Raw genomic sequence first — 18,336 nt, forward strand, 5'->3', positions numbered from 1 at the left:
AGGTATAACTCCCAATGCAATCCTTCCCCCCTTTCTTTTATTTTTTTAAAGACAGTCTTTGATCAGGCTGGAGGCTCACTGCAATCTCCGCCTCCGCCTTCTGGGTTCAAGCAATTCTCCTGTCTCAGGCCTCCCAAGTAGCTGGCACTACAGGCATGCACCACCGTGCCTGGCTAATTTTTGTGTTTTGTGTAGTTTTGTAGCCGTGCTGTGTTTTCCAGGCACGTTGCAAACGACTGAGTTCAAGTGTGATCCTCCTGCCTCGGCCTCTCACAGTGCTGGGATTGCAAGTGTGAGCCACCACTCCCACCAACTGCTTTTTGAGTTAATATTTGTTTGGAGCAAAGTATGGGTCAGAGGTGTTTTGTTATTTAAAAAAAAAAAAAAAAAAAGAAATGTCTTTTGTTGTTGTTGTTTTAAACTCTGAAAGCAACCCCTGACCTTTGTGAAAGAATTTCAACAGCCCAGAAAGGAATAAAGGAGTAAGTTGCACTCAGCCTGTCTAATACCTTGCTGGAGGACATGCTTTTTGAGTTTTTCTGTGTATTCGTATGTGCGTATAATTTCTTTTTCTTTTTTTTTAAATGAAGACCATAACACAATTTCAAAACTTGATTTTTTTAAATGTAATTTAGTCACCACCTTTACTTTCTCTTCAAACATGGTTTTTCTTCCCATTGTCTTTCTTTATAAAAGCTTTGATAATCTATACCTTGTCCCTGAGGGAATTGTGTTATTGTTAATTTTGACTTTTATTTGCAATAAGAACTTTTGAATTGAGACCCAGTATTTCTGTGTGCCTGTGTGTGTGCACAGACACAACTGAAACAATTTCAGCTTAGCCTCTCTCTCTGTGTTATACTGCAATCTATCCTTCTTCCCCCCCCCCCCCCATTTCATTTGGAAGAAAATTGCTTGTCAAGAGACGCAGCATATTGATTTGCTATTAGGGATCAGCAGTCTAGAACATTCACAGAGTGTCCTGAATTGAGCTGTGGGAATGTCTGAGGGTCCTTTGACCAGTCCATGCTACACAGAGGCCCTTTCTTCATGACGATGTGTGGTGCAGGAGGGTGTTGTGTGGTGCAGGAGGGTGTTCAGGGGTGACATGACGTTCTTTTTGTCAACTTGGGACTTTGATTTCACCTCAGAATAAAGAGGACCATAGAGTTCTTGCTAAGTCAAGGAAATTCTCGTTTACCGCCGTAGACTTTGCTCCATCACAGCGGTTCTCAAACTGTCATCTAGGGATCCTTAGATCATAGTCCCTTTCTGGGAGTTTCCAAGGTGAAAAGCGGTACCGTGGTAAAAACTGAGGCATTGTTTTCTTCATTTTCTCACAAATGTGCAGTGGGGCTTTCCAGATACTACATGATACATGATATTGCATCAGATTGAATTGAGTTGGGAGAACTGTGTTGACTCCTGTTAAGCCAGATATTAAAGATATTTGCAAATAAGTGGAAAGTGCCACTTTTCTCACACCTTTTTCAATTTGTAAAATACAATTTTCATAAAAATTTTCTTTCTGTTAACATGTAATGGTTGTATAATTTTCTAAATGAATTAATATAACATTTGTTTTAATTTCTAGTATGGTGCATATCAATGTGTATATGAAACCCAGGTAAACAATAACTTTTTTGAGTCCTGAAAATATGTGCTACACTTCTATGCAGCCTCTAATTGCAGAAGTATCAAGTCATGGTGAATTTTGCTTCATTTACACCTTTAAGTGAAGCAAATCTCAGACTTTTTTTGGGGGGTGGGAGGTGGAGACGGTAGAGTTCAGTGGTGCCATCATAGCTCACTGTGACCTCAAACTCCTGGGCTTATGCAATCCTCTCTCCTCAGCCTTCTCACTAGCTAGGACCGCATGTGTGCACCACCATGCCCAGCTAATTTTTATTTTTTGTAGATGGGGTCCCGCTGTGTTGTTCAGGCTGGCCTTGAAGTCCTGGCCCCATGCCTCAGCCTTCCAAAGTGCTGAGATTACAGGAGTGAGCCACCATGCCTGGCGTGTCAGTATTAATGTTTTTATTTTTTTTTGGAGACAGATTCTGGCTCTGTCACCCAGGCTGGAGTGCAGTGGCTCAATCTTGGCTCACTGCGACTTCCACCTCCCAAGCTTAGACAGTTCTCATGCCTCAGTCTCCCAAGTAGCTGGGACTACAGGTGTGTGCCACTGCACACGACTAATTTTTGTATTTTTAGTAGAGACATGGTTTCACCATGTTGGCCTTACTGGTCTCAAACTACTGGCCTAAAGTGATCAGCCCTCCTCGGCCTCCCAAAGTTCTGGGATTACAGGCGTGAGCCACCACGCCCGGCGCATTATTTTTAAAAGCTGTGAATTCTATTTAGAGACAACATACCCATGATACTGATGACATAATGAGTCAGGTGTTCAGATTTCCCCTACTGTCAGTCTCATGTTTTAAAATAAGGGCTCTACATTGATACTGGTTGGGTTGATAAAACATGTTTTTAGTCGTGAATCTCTCTCTCCCTTTAATTTGTTGTTCTTGAGGATAAATGAGGTCACTTGTTCCAAGGGCCACAGCTTTTGAGAGTGCAGGTGGGTCATTTAATCTGGCAGCAACATTTGGGCCCGACCTGAAACACGGCTGATGGGTTTTGCTTTGGGATGTTTTTTTCTCCCGTTTTCTCTCTTACTCTGTGAGGCTCCTTCCTCCTTCCCTTTTTGGGGGTTGGTGCTGTTTCTTTTTTGGAAATTTATTTTTTAAATAGACAAATAAAAATGATAACTTCTAGGTTCCTTTTTTTTTCTTTTTTAAGAGACAGGGGCTTGCCCCGTCACACAGGTTGGAGTGAGTGCAGTAGCGCGATCATAGCTCGCTGCATAGTCGCCTTTTGACTAGCCTCCACCTCACTCCTGCACATTTTCATATTTTAGTCCCTTATCAGTCTCAAGGCATAACTCTGCAACATGTGTAATGTTCACCTTACTTTGTGAGGCCACGAGGGGGAGATCTGATGGTGGCATCTCGGGCAGGTGTAAATGTGAGTGATACTGCATTAGGCTGCCATCCCTTCCATTCTGGAAGTTTGTGTGTGTGTGTGCGTGCGTGCGCACGTCCCTGCATGCTGCCATTGGATGGTGGGTAGGAGTAGAGAGGACTAGGAACGAGGGAGGGAGGTCATAAAGGACACAGGAAGCCTTGGAAAGAAGAGCACGTAGCAATCTCTGGGGTAAAACAGCAGAGCTATAGAAATTTGGTTCTAGGACAGTCTTTATAAAAAGAATATATTCAAGCAGCAGATGAATGGGCTTGGTTGTGAACTGGACTGAAACACGGTCTCTGCCCTCTTTACTTTCACATTCTCATCCTTCCAGACTCAATGTTACTACTTCTGTGAAGCGTTTTTCATTCCCTGCTTAGACGCATTTTCCATGTTGGAGTAGCTCTGGTGTGTACCTCGTTCGTATTTGTCTCCACACACATTATACAGTATCTTGTTTGTTTTCAGAGAACCCTACTATCGCCAGCCTAGCCACCTTTGATTCATCTTCTTAGTGAATTGCCAGTGAATAGTTATTACAGGCCCGGGACATGTAGCTATTCAATAAATATTGGTGCAATGGAAGACTCTCGCCTGTGTGAGAGTTCATGAAGGGAACCAGGAGGGGAATTTGAAGGGTCAGTGTCTTGCAACACCCCTGGTAGGGCTTTCCAGCCTTGCAGCTCCTAAATACCCTTACTTTACAGTGTTTTGAGCTCCGAAGAAGCAAAGATCACCCCCACAAAGTCACCTGTATGGAATTCAGGTAGCGATAGAGCTTGTGAACAGGATCTCCAAATTCTCCAAAACATAGTAAAGCTACTATTTACTGGGCACCCACTGTGTGCCAGGCACTGGGCAGGATGATACGCTTTACATGTATTACTTGCAATTCCTAATAACACCAGCAGTGTCTGCAGGTTGCTGTTGCAGGTTGCAAGTTACTGTGCCTCATACCTATAGTTACTTGAAATGCTGAAAATAGAAGGTAATAGAAAAACTTACTATTATTTAGTGTCATTGGGAGGGTTAAGTGATTAGATGTATGGTGCTTAGAACATTGCTAAATTTTATTGACTGCTTACTCCTGTTGTTCCAGAAGCAAAATTTGGTGTATACAATTGTTTATCTAGGTTGCCCAGTGTAATATAGTAAGTGTGAAAGTCAGGACCAAAGTCTCCTTTACTCCGGACTTCAGAACATCCACACAGTCGGCGTGTCTCTGGCTTCAAGTAAGAGATTCAAATGGTCAAGAAACACCTTCCTCTGTTTAAAATTCACAGTGACTTCATTTACACCTGTGCAGCACATGTTCATATGGCGTGAACTATTTTGCTGCAGGAAGGGTACATGTCAAGTATGTAGAGTGCAAAGGGCCCTTCCTTAGATGCCTAGCTGCTGAGGCCCCACCTGTGTGGGGATGGCACCCCCCCTTGTTCAAGGAGCCTGTGGACAGTGACCAGCACTAAAAGAAAAGTACATTAGATCTTCAGATGTAATATCCTCATAATGGGCTTTTTTTTCTAGGTTCTTCTTTTTTCCTCGGGGCCACATGAGCGTCTGTACACCTATTGTAAACCCATTGTCTCAAGGAAGCAAAGTAGGTCAAAAACAGGATTTAGGAACCCAAAGAAACAATCTTCGTTGATGCTTAAATTGAATGAGGCAGAAACAAATGTCTCTTTAATATGTTTTTTTGTTGGTTTTCTTTTTTTTTTTTTTTTTTTTTTTTGGGATTATTTTGGTATCACCCTAGGCCTGTAATTCCCTCCTTAGTCATCATCTTACTATCCCTTGGGACTCTGGCCTGGGATTCTTCTGCTTTGTGGTTGTGATTAATTCTGCAATGAGTGGGTTGGGGAGGGATGGGCCTGGGGAAGTCAGCCGCTGCTAGCAGCGAGCAGGGGTAGGGTTTATAGGGAAAGTTGACATCCTGCTGGGATCTAACAGAAAAGTTTGATTATTGTGCTGAAATAAACTAGCTCACAGTTTTGCTGTTTGACTCAGGGCAAGCTCACTGTAAATCTCAAGGAGTACTGGACCGTATGATGGCCTCTTTCGCTGTCCTTATCCCCACTGGAGGATGCACAGATTAGTTAATGTCTCCCTTTCATGAATGAGAGCTTTTATCTTTAATAAGCAGGTTAAACCGCATGCGCTCTAAGTCTGTGAAGGTCAGGCAGCCATTTGGATTTTATTTTCCCATTTCTAGACTGCTGACAGAGTTCTTGTGCGAAGTTAGGAACCTTTGGGTTTTAAAATGTTTTCTTCCTTTGCCCATCCATGAAATGCCTTATTCTTGAAGGGAGGAAAAAGAAGGCATGAGTCTATGTTAGGTTGCAAATATTGTCTGTTTTTGGGGAAAGATCTTTGTAGAATCTGGGTGGTGACTCATGTTGTTTTGTAGTCCTGATGATTTAAAAAACACATCTCGTATATTTCTTTACATACAGCTCAGAGCTCAACATTGAAATAGATGTTCAGCAGATTCTTGCCACCACTTAATTTTCAGTGGGTTTCTGGGTTTTTACTGTGATTAAACTTAACATTCATTTAAGGAATGAGTTGTGATGTCTGGTCATGACCTAAGGAAAAGGATATATATGTGCTCTAGGAGTGAATTCTGGTGAGAACCTTTGTATTCTTTCCTTTCCTCTTTGATTTCACAAGTCAGGCTGTAACTTTAAAAGAAACTATAGGGGCTGTTCCCCAGGTTATTCACAAAACGAGTCTTTGTCTGCTTTTTCATTCACCATCTGGTTACAAAGCTAAATTGGAATCGTGCTTGTTTTAATTATTTTCTACTTGTGTGGCCAGGAGGTTATTTGGTCTGGTGAGGTTACATTATAAGCCTGCGCTCTCATTAATACCACCGAGTCCACATCCTGCGCCAGCACTGGAATGGTTAAGTTGATCCACTTGTGTGGCCAGAGTTTGATACAACACAGTGGTCACGACCACATTACCGGAGGAAGTATGGTGTGTGGGTTTTGCCCTCGTCTTTTTTCATTTTTTCTTCCAATAATGTTAATTGTTTCAGTGTACTTTTTCTTCCAGCAGAAATATGACTTAGGTTGGCAATCTTAGATTAGTGCCTGGTGTTTATTAAAGGGACAATATTTTTCAAAAATCAGTTCTAATATATTAAAAGCATAGAGTATAAATTCGGAAAACAGTCAAAACATTTAACGTTTTGAACACTTCCCAGAATGTGTAATGGAAATAGTGTAGCCAGAAACTTCTCTGTGCGGTCGTTATTCTTGGTGAATCAGCCAAAAGATGCAATCATTGCTAAGAGGTATTGTTTAATACTGGGAAAGTCACATCAAAAGCTTTCTTAAAATATGTATGTTTTAAGTCCTCCTTCCATTCTTCACTTTCCTGCCTTGGGGAGACTGAATACTTCAAAGTTGTCACTGTTTTTAAAAGGTGACTTTTTTCAGGTTCTGGGAAAGAGTGTTACATGTTGTAATTAAGTAATTGTTTCCTAAGATAGTCCTTAAGTACAAGAACATCTCACTAGACTTCATTGTCTTGTGAAAGGAGCAGTAGTTCAGGAATTAACTACTCATTTAATAAAGCAAAAAGCCTGGGTGTGATAGCTCACACCTGCAATCCTAGCACTTTGGGAGGCTGAGGCAGTTCAATCACTGGAGCCCAGGAGACTAGCCTGGGCAATATGGTAAAATCCTGTGTCTACAAAAAAATACAAAAATTAGCTGGGCATGATGGCGTACCCTCTAATCCCAGCTAGTTGGGTGTCTGAGGCAGGTGGATTGCTTGAGCCAGGAGGTCAAGGCTGCAGTCAGCCGTGATCGTACCACTGCACTTTAGCCTGGGTGGCAGAGTGAGATCGTGCCTCAAACAAAACAAAACTAAACAAAAATAAACATGTTTTTTTTTTTTTAAAAAACAAAACAAATCTGTAGGCCAGAAGTGGTGAAGGAAGACAGAGTGCCCTCAGAAGTATAGTACTGGAAACTGTCTTTTTGAGCAGCGCTTTAAGAAATACCCCAGACTGAATGGGGAATCCATGACATTATGCATTTGTCAAAACCTGTGGAATGTAGAACACAAAGAGCAAGTGAATCCTAATGTAAGCTGTGACTTCAATTAATAGTACAGTGGGGGGCCGGATGCAGTGGCTCACGTCTGTAATCCCAGCACTTTGGGAGGGCGAGGCAGGCAGATCACCTGAGGTCGGGAGTTCGAGATCAGCCTGACCAACATGGAGAAACCCCAACTCTACAAAAATTAGCCGGGTATGATGGCGGGAGAATAGCTTGAACCAGGAGGCGGAGGTTGCAGTGAGCCGAGATTGCGCCATTGCACTCCAGCCTGGGCAACAAGAATGAAACTCCATCTCAAAAAAAGTACGGTGGGACCTCCTTCTGCAGTTTCCCTTTCCGTGGTTTCTTAAAATCAACAAGTGTCTGAAAATATTAAATGGAAAATTCTAATTCATAAGTTAACAAAAAATATCCTAGACTTACTGTCCCTACTTCTGGACTGTATTCTTCTGTTTGATACTTGGTAGCACACCTGCTAAGGCAGTCCATTAGAACTGCACGCTTGATGCAGGAACTGAGGCCCTCAGAAAGGCTGCTTGAAAATAGTCGCAGTGCCAAGCTCGAAACCAGTTGCTCTTCACCATATGTCAGAGTGAGGAAGGAAGGGCGGGGGGATTAGAATGGGCTAGGAAAAAATGCCGACAAAGAATTGAGAATTTTATGCAGAAACAACTATTGATAATTTATTAATATTTACAAGGCATGTCAAATGGTTATCTGAGAAAAACCAAATTAGCAATCTACCTCAGGAATTTAATTTTTATATATAGCTTAATATTAACTGGAGCTCAAACATGCCACACAGTTCTTTTAGTAATGAATTAGAATATGTCATGTAATAGTGTTACCATCCAAAACTCCCAGTGTTAACACCAAATCTTAATTTTCATTTCATTAACCTGGCAGGTATTTGAAAGCAGCATTGTATCAAAACAGCTTTATTATGTAGAAAGAGCAGTATTTAATAGCTCTGTTCCAAATTACTCCTAACTTCCCTGTACTTCTGAAGGAATATTTATTATAGTGACAAAAGCCTGTACAGCAGCTCCAGGAGAAGAGACCACAGTGTTTAGAAAAAGAAATTAACTGGCAGCTGTGGTGGGTGCTACTTATGTAGGTCCAGCTGTCCCCTTTGAGCTCCTGCCAGTCTGATAGGCCCTCTAAGTTGTCGTAAGACCTGACCAGTTCACTTGTCTAGATCCTGCAGAGCTGGAAAGAGAACAATTACTTGTGTGTGGGGTTGTCCTGATAAATAATCCAAAATAGTTTTCAATACGTACATTCGTTGTCTACTCCTTGTTCCTTAAGATTCTTCCCGTATTCTTCTGTTATTTTTGAAACAATAACAGCTTTATAGAAATGTAATCCTCACATCATAAAATTTACCCTTTTAAAGTATATACAACTTGGTGTTTTTTAGTATATTCACAGTTGGGCAAGCCATTACAACTATGTAATTGTGGACTATTTTCATCAATCCAAAAGGAAATCTTGTACTGATCAGTTACTATTTCTTCCCAGGCCCTGGAAACCACTAATGTCCTTTCTGTTACTGGATATTCCTGTTTCGGCCACTTCATATAAATGGAATCATATGCTATGTGACCATACGTGTATGGCTTCTTTCACTTAGCATTATGTTTCTCCATGTTCCGTGAATCAGTACTTCATTTCTAACCTCCTCCTTCGGTTTTTAAAATGGTGGTTATATACACATAACACCAAATTTATCATTTTAACCATTTTTTGTGTGTACAATTCGGTGGCATTGACAACATTTGCAATGTTGTGTAACCATCACCACTGTCCGTTTCCGGAATGTATTCCTTATTATTGCTGAAAAACTTTACATTGTATGAACACTCTGCATCTTATTTATCCAACCATCGGATATTCTAGCTAGTTGAGTGCCAAATTGGTTCAGGAATACATAGGTGAAAGAGAATAGCATTATGCATCATCAGAAATGAAATTCAAAGTTGGTGCCATAACATACAAATGACCAGGGAGTCTTGGGGCCAGGGAAACCTAACACTGAGGCGGTAATCTTTTCAAAGAAGCCACCTATTAGGATGTTCTGGAGAAGAGAAGGGTGCTCCCCCCGCCTCGAGACTTGTTTGGATGAACTCACAAAATACATTTAGTGGGCAAACCTTTAAAATATGACATCTTAGTGTGTGGAAGTCCATAACCCCAGAGGAGGGCTTGCTCAGGACATGCAGAGGTGTTCCCAGAGCATGTATAAGTCTGTACGGTTGTGCAAACAGGAATTGATCTGACAGCGTGAAGACACGGCAGCCTTCTCTAATTAAAGCCTCTTGATGACATTAAACTCTGTTGCTTAATTACAATAAATCGTACATTAACAGATCATGTCTCTGAAGAGGCATTGTCAGTGTGCTGCATAATGGAATAAAATTTGACCTTGTAATCACAGGGGTTCCTATGGAGCAGTGGCTTATGTCACCAATAGGAACATGAGCCCTAGAGTTACTTTGGCAGAAGTCAGATCTTAGAATGCTTCCTTATAATTCTGTTTCTATAAGGATGTTTTTTCTATATCGATATGCATTTTAATGTGAGGATGCTTTTTACATACCTTGAAGAGAATAAGGTTTTCCGTTCATTCCCTGCCACTACTTTTCTGATCACCCCCTCTTCATTTCAAGCTAGTCTAGGTTTGGTGTAATTTTCACAGCAGTTTTTGCACACTCGTTTTACCACGTGCTTGCTCCTTTTGCTGTTTTCCATTGCGCTTTGGGGTACTAGCTTTCTAACTGACAGATGGGCCAAGTCAGGTACAGGCTGTTGTTACCAAAGGGTATCTTCCATCATGTTCTGTTTGTTTCTTCAATACTGTAATATTTGAGAGAGTGTATAAATGTAGACAAGAAGGCCTTTTGAAATTCTACACAAAGTCCCAGTAACACATGGGGTACTGTGGGCCTGGGGAAATTCTAGTTCCTGTTCAAAACTGACTACTACTGCCATTTAAAGAACTGGAATATAACTGCATATCATACCACTTAGGCTCATGAGTATTGCTATTTTCATTGGTTTAATTTTCAAAAATTAGTGGTATTAAACCAGTGGGGTATATTTAATTTCTTCATGGTGCAGATTATTAAACACTCACCAGCCTTTTTTTCTGTCTTGATTTTATAAATGGTAATTGAAAGTCCATAGATCTTAAGTTTGTGGAACTGGAATGGGCTGCCAGGGGATATTCAGTCCGCACCCCTCTTTTTTTCACTTTTTGTATTTTTTCCCCTCCTTCTTCTTTCCAGAGAGTCTCACTCCTTTGCCCAGGCTGGAGTACAGTGGCTCGATTTCAGCTCACTGCAACTTCCGCCTCATGGATTCAAGAGATTCTCCTGCCTCAGCCTCCCAAGTAGCTGGGATTACAGGCATGTGCCACCACTCCTGGCTAATTTTTGTATTTTTAGTAGAGACAAGGTTTCTCCATGTTGGCCAGGCTGGTCTCGAACTCCTGGCCTCAAGCGATCCACCCACCTCGGCCTCCCAAAGTGCTGGGATTGCAGGTGTAAGCCGCCGTGCCTGGCCCACACCCCTCATGTTTTACTTGACCATGTGTTAGGTATGGCAGGGTCACCTTGCTTCTGGCAGGTCAGGTTCCTGTAGTGCTGTTTAGAACTTCGCATTTGACAGGTTTGACTGTTTTAGAAGTTCTCTCCTCTTCCTTCTCATCTGGGATGCCATCATTCATTCTTGTGAGAACATTGTCTTGTTGCAGTTTTCCTTTCTCTGCTTGCCTGTCCACACTGAGGCGTCCCCGGGGGTGTCTTTCCTCCTAGTGTCCACTGTTCACACTGCAGGAGTGTGCTGGAGACTCCCAGATTTTCTGCCTGTGCCACTCAAGCCTTAAGCGAATATTCCTATGTGCGGCCCATTGTTTCTGTGGACCAACAGCTGGAGCAGGCTGTGTATTCCTCCTCCAGAGCATGGCCCCTTTGGTGTGGTGTAATCGTCTGTAATCCCAGCAGTTTGGGAGGCTGAAGGGGGCGAATTGCTTGAGCTCAGGAATTTGAGACCAGCCTGGGCAACATAGCAACACCTCATCTCTATACACAACACAGAAAAAAGTAGCCAGAGATGGTGGTGTGTGCTTGGGGTCCCAGCTACTCAAGAGGCTAAGGTGGAAGGATTGCTTGAGCTGAGGATTGGAGGTTGCAGTGAGCTGAGATTGTGCCACTGCACTCCAGCCTGGGTGACGAGACCCTGTCTCCAAGGGAAAAGAGAGAGGGGGAGAAATAAAGAAGGGAAAGGAGGCAAGGAAAGAAAGAAAGGGAAAGAAGAGAAAGGAAGGAAGGAAGGCATGGCCTCTTTATCATCCCAGAAGAGATGATTCCGGTGAGTGTCATGGAGATCAGTGGCTGCCTTTTCCCGAAACTGAAAAACAGGTGGGGAGTCTGAGGGAGGGAAGGAAAAGTATATCAAGACGAATTTGTGTGTTTTACAACACTGGTGGTTCAGTAAAAATTGGCTATTGCGGATATTTCTGTATATTGTTGTTAAAAATAGAAACCTAAGATTAAATGTTTGTAGCTTTTCATGTTTTGGAAGGAACTACTTTGGTCAAACTCAATAAGTAATGCTTGCTAACTTCTAGTTAGAGCTGGAGTATACATTTTAATTCTACATTTAAAACACTATTTGTAAGTGCCTGTGTACAATAAGGCTCTTGTAGGGTAGGGAAGCCATTTTGTCTAGGGAAAGAATGTTCTCCAATGTTGAACACTACTGTCTGGAGCTTATTAAAAACATAGCCCCTTCAGTGTTCTAATTTAGCATTGGTTCACTAGTAAAATTCGGGATTCTGTTTTTTTGTTTTTTGTTTTTTTAAAAATAGATTTAGGAGTACACAGTTCTGTACATTTCATGTTATTTTTAAGTTTATTTTTAAAAATTAAGAGATGAGGTCTCACCATGCTGCCCAGGCTGGTCTCCAACTCCTGGGCTCAAGCAGTCCTCCCACCTTGGCCTCCCAAGGTGCTGGGATTACCTGCACGAGTCACCATGCCTGCCTACGTTCTGTGCATTTTAACATATCACCAGGATAATGTATTTTTTCCTTCTCTTTGTGTAATTCTGTTGTGCAGTCAGGATCGGAGACTCAGTGATCTGGTTAGCAAGTTCTCTCACCAGAGAAGGGTTAACTTATTTTTAGTATTCAGAGTGTGGTTCAGTAAGTCACATGTAAAAATCAATTTGTTATTTGTAATCACCTCACTTAAATGTGTAATGGGAAAGTTTCCGTTGTCCCCTTCTCTGGGTGAATGTAAACGAATGCGAAACTGAGGTTGTGCCTCTCTCGGAAAACCCTGCCATCTCTTTTCTGTGACTAAGAGCTTCTGCTTCCCTTCATGCAGCTTTAAACCACCGCAACTGCCGACCAAAACTCCCAGACTTTGTCTCCTCTCTCTTACAAGAGAGAGGTTTTTGAATGGCTCTTATCTCTTTCCTTATAATGTTAAGCGTTTTCCTATAGAAACCATTTTGCCTGGGGAAGGAATGTTCCCCAATGTTGAACGCTACTGTCTGGAGCTTGTTAAAAACATACTCCCTTCAGTGTTCTAATTTAGCATTGGTTCACTAGTAAAATTCAGGATTCTGGTTTTTTTTTTTTTTAAATAGATTTGGGAGTGTACAGTTCTGTACATTTCATGTTCTTTTAAAATGTATTTTAAAATTACTAAGTAATAAGCAATATTACCAAGTAAAATGAGCATTAGGCTTAGCCGCCAAAGGTGCGCATCAGACCAGTTGTTCCTTGAGGTGCCATGTATGTCTCCACAGCTCGACAGCCGCAGGCACTCGTGGCTCAGGGCACCTCCTGTGATCTTTCCTCTCCCAGCTTGGGCGGCTATGCATGCCTGCAGCAGGCAAGGTCTGAGTCCAGCAGCCACGATGGGGAAGGCGGGGTAGAAAGCCATGGTGGTGGCTGAGACCCTGCAGGGCCAATGGATGGGCGCTTCTCACCCGCCACACCAGTGGAACCCTGGCCAAGGAATGCAGCCCGGTCTGAACCGGGGTAAGATACAAGGATTCGGGTGTGTGGGGGGGTCCACTTGCACTAAGCAAGGGGTTCTCTTCCCCCCACCCCCCGAATTTTCCCCTTTTTGCCTCTTAAACTGTTTTCTCTTTTTTTCCTTTTCTAAGTGAGAGGGGCCCCCTCCCAACTCTGTTTCTGATAGGAAAGTTAACGAAGGAACAGCCCCTGCTGGCCGAGAACTGCAGATTTGAGAGGGCACATTTGAGACACTCAAAACAGATACAAACAGCCTCTAAAAAGCCTTTTTAGTCCCAGACTTACTTCCAAGCTTCAGGCAGAGGCCCTAGAAAGAAAAACCAGGTCTGTGGGTTCCAAGGCCAGGCAGCAGGCACAATGTAAATGGGAAGGACCGATTCCTGCCAACCAAACCGTCCACCTCACGGAAGGACGCCGTGCTTTATCGTGTAAACTTCATCGTGTAAACAGGCCCTGGGAACTCAGTTTGCCGACAGCAGGGAGAAATGGAGGCGTTGGTGAGGGCAGTTAATTCCTATTCTCCAGGTTTTCCCTGCTTCATTGGTATGTACTGCAGTGGTACCTATGGCTGGCCCAGGGATAAGAAGTGGAGAGTGAAAGGAGGCCACTCGCTTTCTCTCTGTCACAGCCTAAGTTTTTGCTGAAAGAAGGAAGGGAATGAGGGACGCCTCTATTCCCTGTCTTTCAGAATAGGCAACCAGTTACCTTCACCACCTCCAGCTTATACTCCTCTGGAGTGTATCCTAAACCATCGGGACTGCTTTGTCCCTCAGAATCTGGAGGAAAAATGCCTCTTAGCCCTCTGCACAAAGGTTTGGCCAAATTACGATGTACAGAAAGGACTGGCTTGTCCTCAGAAAGAAACCATTTATTTTGATACCATTCGGCAGTTGGAACTTATCTGTAGACGTGAGGACAGATGGTCTGAGGCCCCATATGTGCAGGCTTTCTATACCTTGCAAGGCAACCCAGACCTTTGCCGACAATGTCGGATTGTTCCAGCCCTCCTGTTTGCTGGATTGTTCCAGCCCTCCTGTTTGCTGGATTGTTCCAGCCCTCCTGTTTGCTGGATTGTTCCAGCCCTCCTGTTTGCTGGATTGTTCCAGCCCTCCTGTTTGCTGTCTCAGGGAAGGCTGCAAGGGGCGAGCCCAGGAAAGGAAAGAGGCACTCCTTGCAGAGGAGCCAGCTCCCTCTAGCCCTGCCCCTCCGGGTCCACCCCAACCTCCCTATCTAGCTTCAGCCTCTCACTTGCCCCCTCCTAAAAATTCTCACTGTCAACAAGGCCCTGTCTCACTCTTTCCCCTCCAACAGATGCCCTTTGAATTTGGGCCCAGTAAGGCCCACTTTCCCTTCTCCCTGCAGGACTTAACGCAAATTAAGGGGGATCTTGGCAAGTTTTCAGATGACCCTGATAGATATATAGAGGCTTTTCAGAATTTCACTAAAATATTTGAACTCTCCTGGAGAGAAGTTATGTTACTTTTGAATCAAGATCCTGACGAACACTGAGACGCAGGTTGCTCTGCAAGCAGCAGAGAGATTTGGGGATGAGCTTTACATCACATACAGTGTCAGGGAAGGGAGAAAACGTTATCCAACCGGAAGAGCAGTATGAATGGATGACCCTAAATGGGATTCCAGTGACGAGGTGGAAGACTGGAAGCGGAGACACTTTCAGGTGTGCATAATAGAAGGCTTACGCAGAACTAGGACCAGGCCTCTCAATTATACTAAGTTGTCCATGATTGACCAGGGATTTGATGAAAATCCCACTGCCTCTCTGGAAAGGCTAAGAGAGGCCTTGGTAAAGCACACCTCTCTGTCTCCTGATTCAGCCGAGGGACAGCTAATCCTAAAGGATAAATGTATTACTCAGGCAGCCCCCAATATCAGGAGGAAGTTGCAAAAACTGGCCCTGGGACCAGAAAGTACATTAGAGGACCTCTGGAAAGTGGCTGCCTCAGTCTCTTATAATAGAGAAAGGGAGACCCGCTAAAGAGAGAAGGTGCAGGTATTCCCAGGGTGTACCTGTTAACTGCTGAACAGTTATCTCCCACGCCGGCCTTTTTTTTTTTTTTTTTTTTAAATATATAAGAGATGGAGTTTCGCTCTTGTTACCCAGGCTGGAGTGCAAAGGATGCAATCTCGGCTCACTGCAACCTCCGCCTCCTGGGCTCTAGCGATTCTCCTGCCTCAGTCTCCTGAGTAGCTGGGATTACAGGCATGCGCCTTCACACCTAGCTAATTTTGTATTTTCAGTAGAGACAGGGTTTCACCATGTTGGTCAGGCTGGTCTTGAATTCCCAACCTCGGGTGATCTGCCTTCCAAAGTGCTTCCAAAGTGCTGGGGTTACAGGCGTGGGCCACTGTGTCTGGCCCAGTTATCTCTTCTAAAGTTTTATCTGCTCCCATACAAGGATTCATTTCTTTGACCAGGGTGAAAAATCTTGGGGTACAATGTTGCTGTTAGTATATTTCACTTCTTATCTCTATGATCTTTGGCACTATTATTTATTTATTTATTTATTGAGATGGAGTCTTGCTGTACTGCCCAGGCTGCAGTGCAGTGGCATGATCTTGTCTCACTGCAACCTCTGCTTCCCGGGTTCAAGCGATTCTCCCTCCTCAGCCTGCTCAGTAGCTTGGATTACAGGTGCACGCCATCATGCCCGACTGTTTGAATTTTTATCCATTGCACCTGGCCTCAGATGCCATGTTCTAATGGGCTGTGTCTATAAAGTTATTAAAGAACAAGGGCCAAGTAATTTGGGGTGCGTGTGAAGTGCTGAGCATGGCCTTTCCAATTTGTGTGCACCTTCTTTCGTTCTTACTTTACAAATGAAGGAAACTGATGTCCAGCAAGGTCACACAACAGGTACAATCACCGGCTGATTTCTGAGCCTAATTCTCAATCTGTGACTTGTGCGACATCATTGTACTTTGGATACTTTGTCATTAGTTGGGTGTGTATTTTACTACCTGGGAGTAGTTATGAACAACCAGTTTGGTGCTAATGAAAAGTAGTTGTGGTTCCTCGATTAGATATGCCGACCTCCAGATTTATAAAGGCTATTCTCATCTTGCTTTGGGTGGTCTTTGTAGTGGATGAATATTGGAGAAACCGATAAGGTGATAAATATGAAACAGTCGATTTATTTGGAACAGACTTCTATTCATTTCTAGGACTTGGGAGCCCTGCTGGTGTTCTGTACTTGTGCCCCATTTATAGCCATGGTGGTAGAGTTAGATTTTTGAAGCCGATGCCATGATCTTTATTTCAATCCTAGTTGGTCGTTTGCTGGTCAGAAATGTGTCTTGTTCCTCTTTAGTGGGAAAAATGTGAGTGTGAATGTAAGATAGTTTTAGGTAACACTCAGATGGCCTTATGACCTATCAGAAGTCCTAAAGTCAGCTATGGGATTACGCTGTTTGCCTCCAAGCTGTGTCTTGGGAAGGGAACCTGGTCAAAGGCCTGACCACCTCGAAGCAGGAGGCGGTTCTAATATGCTTCCTATATCCAAGGACAGTTATCTCTTTTTTAAAAAAAGTGAAACAAAAGAGACTGTGTTCAAAAGGAAGCCTTTTCTTTTATACCCATGCTCTCCTTCCTGTCCATGTGATGTTAGAAAAAGTGTTATTTTCACTGTTACATAAAAGTTTTTGATGGTTTCTTCTGTGCAGTTTTGAGATGTTTCCTAGTTGATGGAAAATTATAAAAAATTTATGCAGAAATAGTGCCCGCTGCCCAGCCCATTTCTTCTTGATTTATGTACCTACTGTTTACATAAATGTTTTTCCCTCCCATATGTTCTTTTTTACTCTTGCACATTTGAGTGGAAAATACTTAAAAAGTTTTCTTACGTATACTTATGATTTTACTTGGAAACAGCAAGTGTAAGATCTAGAAGCAGAGGGGCTTTCACGTTGTCTGCAACACACAGGAAAGTAGACACAGTGTCTAGGGCAGGCCCCAGCCTCCAGGGTAAGATAAGCATGTGCCAGCGACCTTGCCTACCCGTCATGACCCTGCCGTATTGTAGGTATTGAGTCACGCTTCAACAAGGCCTCCCACGCTTCATTTACTGGACCTTCTATTTTGTCATCAGAATAATTTATATTTGTATATAAAATTTCTTGGGTGGGGTAATACTATAATCCAGCAGTGGCTGAAGAGGTGCCAAGTAAGTTTGCCACCTATTGTGGTATTAGTCTTTATTGTTTAGTAAATGGCAAAGAGCAATCAGATTGATGAAAGGCAGAGTTTAGAGTAGTGCCTGCTTAAGGGCAAGATCACATAGTATCTGCATTGATAGACTCAATAAATATTTAAACAAATGAAATGACCTAGTTTAATATTGTGGGAGTGTATGTGAATACTGATCATGACTCAGGAACTGTAGAAAGAAGAGTGAGTATTCTTTCATTATTTCAATCCTATTTAAGTCCTGTTGAGTACAGTTTGATACCCTATTTTGTATTTGATTTACAAGAGCAATATATTTTTATCTTAGAACATTTGGGCTTTCTGCTATTTAAAAAAAAAATGGAGGGGAACAGCATTTGTACCACTCAGTGATAATTATTAACATTTTGTGGTATCCATTTTTCTTTTCTTTTTTTTCATCAAGTTGGGTGAAACATCAAGAAATAGAACAAAAACAATCCCCGCAGCAGCATTGCACAAGAGCCGTCCTCAAAGTCTGGCTTTTAAATAATTTTCTGTATCTTTCTTTGTAATTGGGTGGAGAGTGTTCCACTGGGCAGCTGAGTTGAATTGCCTCAATCTCTCCATTTGGCCTCTCTGCAATTTATTGAGCATCTACTGTCTCCCAGGCAGTATGCAATGTGATCCCTCTCCCTACCCATTGTGCCCATTTAGCCTCTGGGACTACCCCTGACAAGGGTGGAAACCTGAGGCAGAGCAGACACAAGGGTGGTCCAGGTTTGTCAGCCCAGCCACTGTGCTGCATTGCCTGCTAGAATTTATTAGCACCTACCTAGCATTGGGGTATCTTAAAGTTTGATCTAATTCTGTGCTGTTGAAAGTGACAAAAGTAGTGAGCTTAGTGCACCTTCATAGTTACCTCCTTATGATAAAAAGAGGTGAATTGCTTAGTTAGAATATACACATTTTTAATGGGAGGTATTCTATTTTTCTAGTTTGTTAAAATTATAGAAAAATTTGTGGTTTAT

General features: G+C 42.7%; 1 protein-coding gene across 2 annotated transcripts in view; it reads left to right on the forward strand.

Annotated features, from left to right (window-relative positions):
- JARID2 (jumonji and AT-rich interaction domain containing 2) overlaps positions 1-18,336 on the forward strand; it is a 280,860-nt gene that overhangs the window by 80,673 nt on the left and 181,851 nt on the right. The window lies entirely within an intron of this gene.

This window comes from Macaca thibetana, chromosome 4 (assembly GCF_024542745.1).
Source record: "Macaca thibetana thibetana isolate TM-01 chromosome 4, ASM2454274v1, whole genome shotgun sequence".
Taxonomy (NCBI): domain Eukaryota; kingdom Metazoa; phylum Chordata; class Mammalia; order Primates; family Cercopithecidae; genus Macaca; species Macaca thibetana.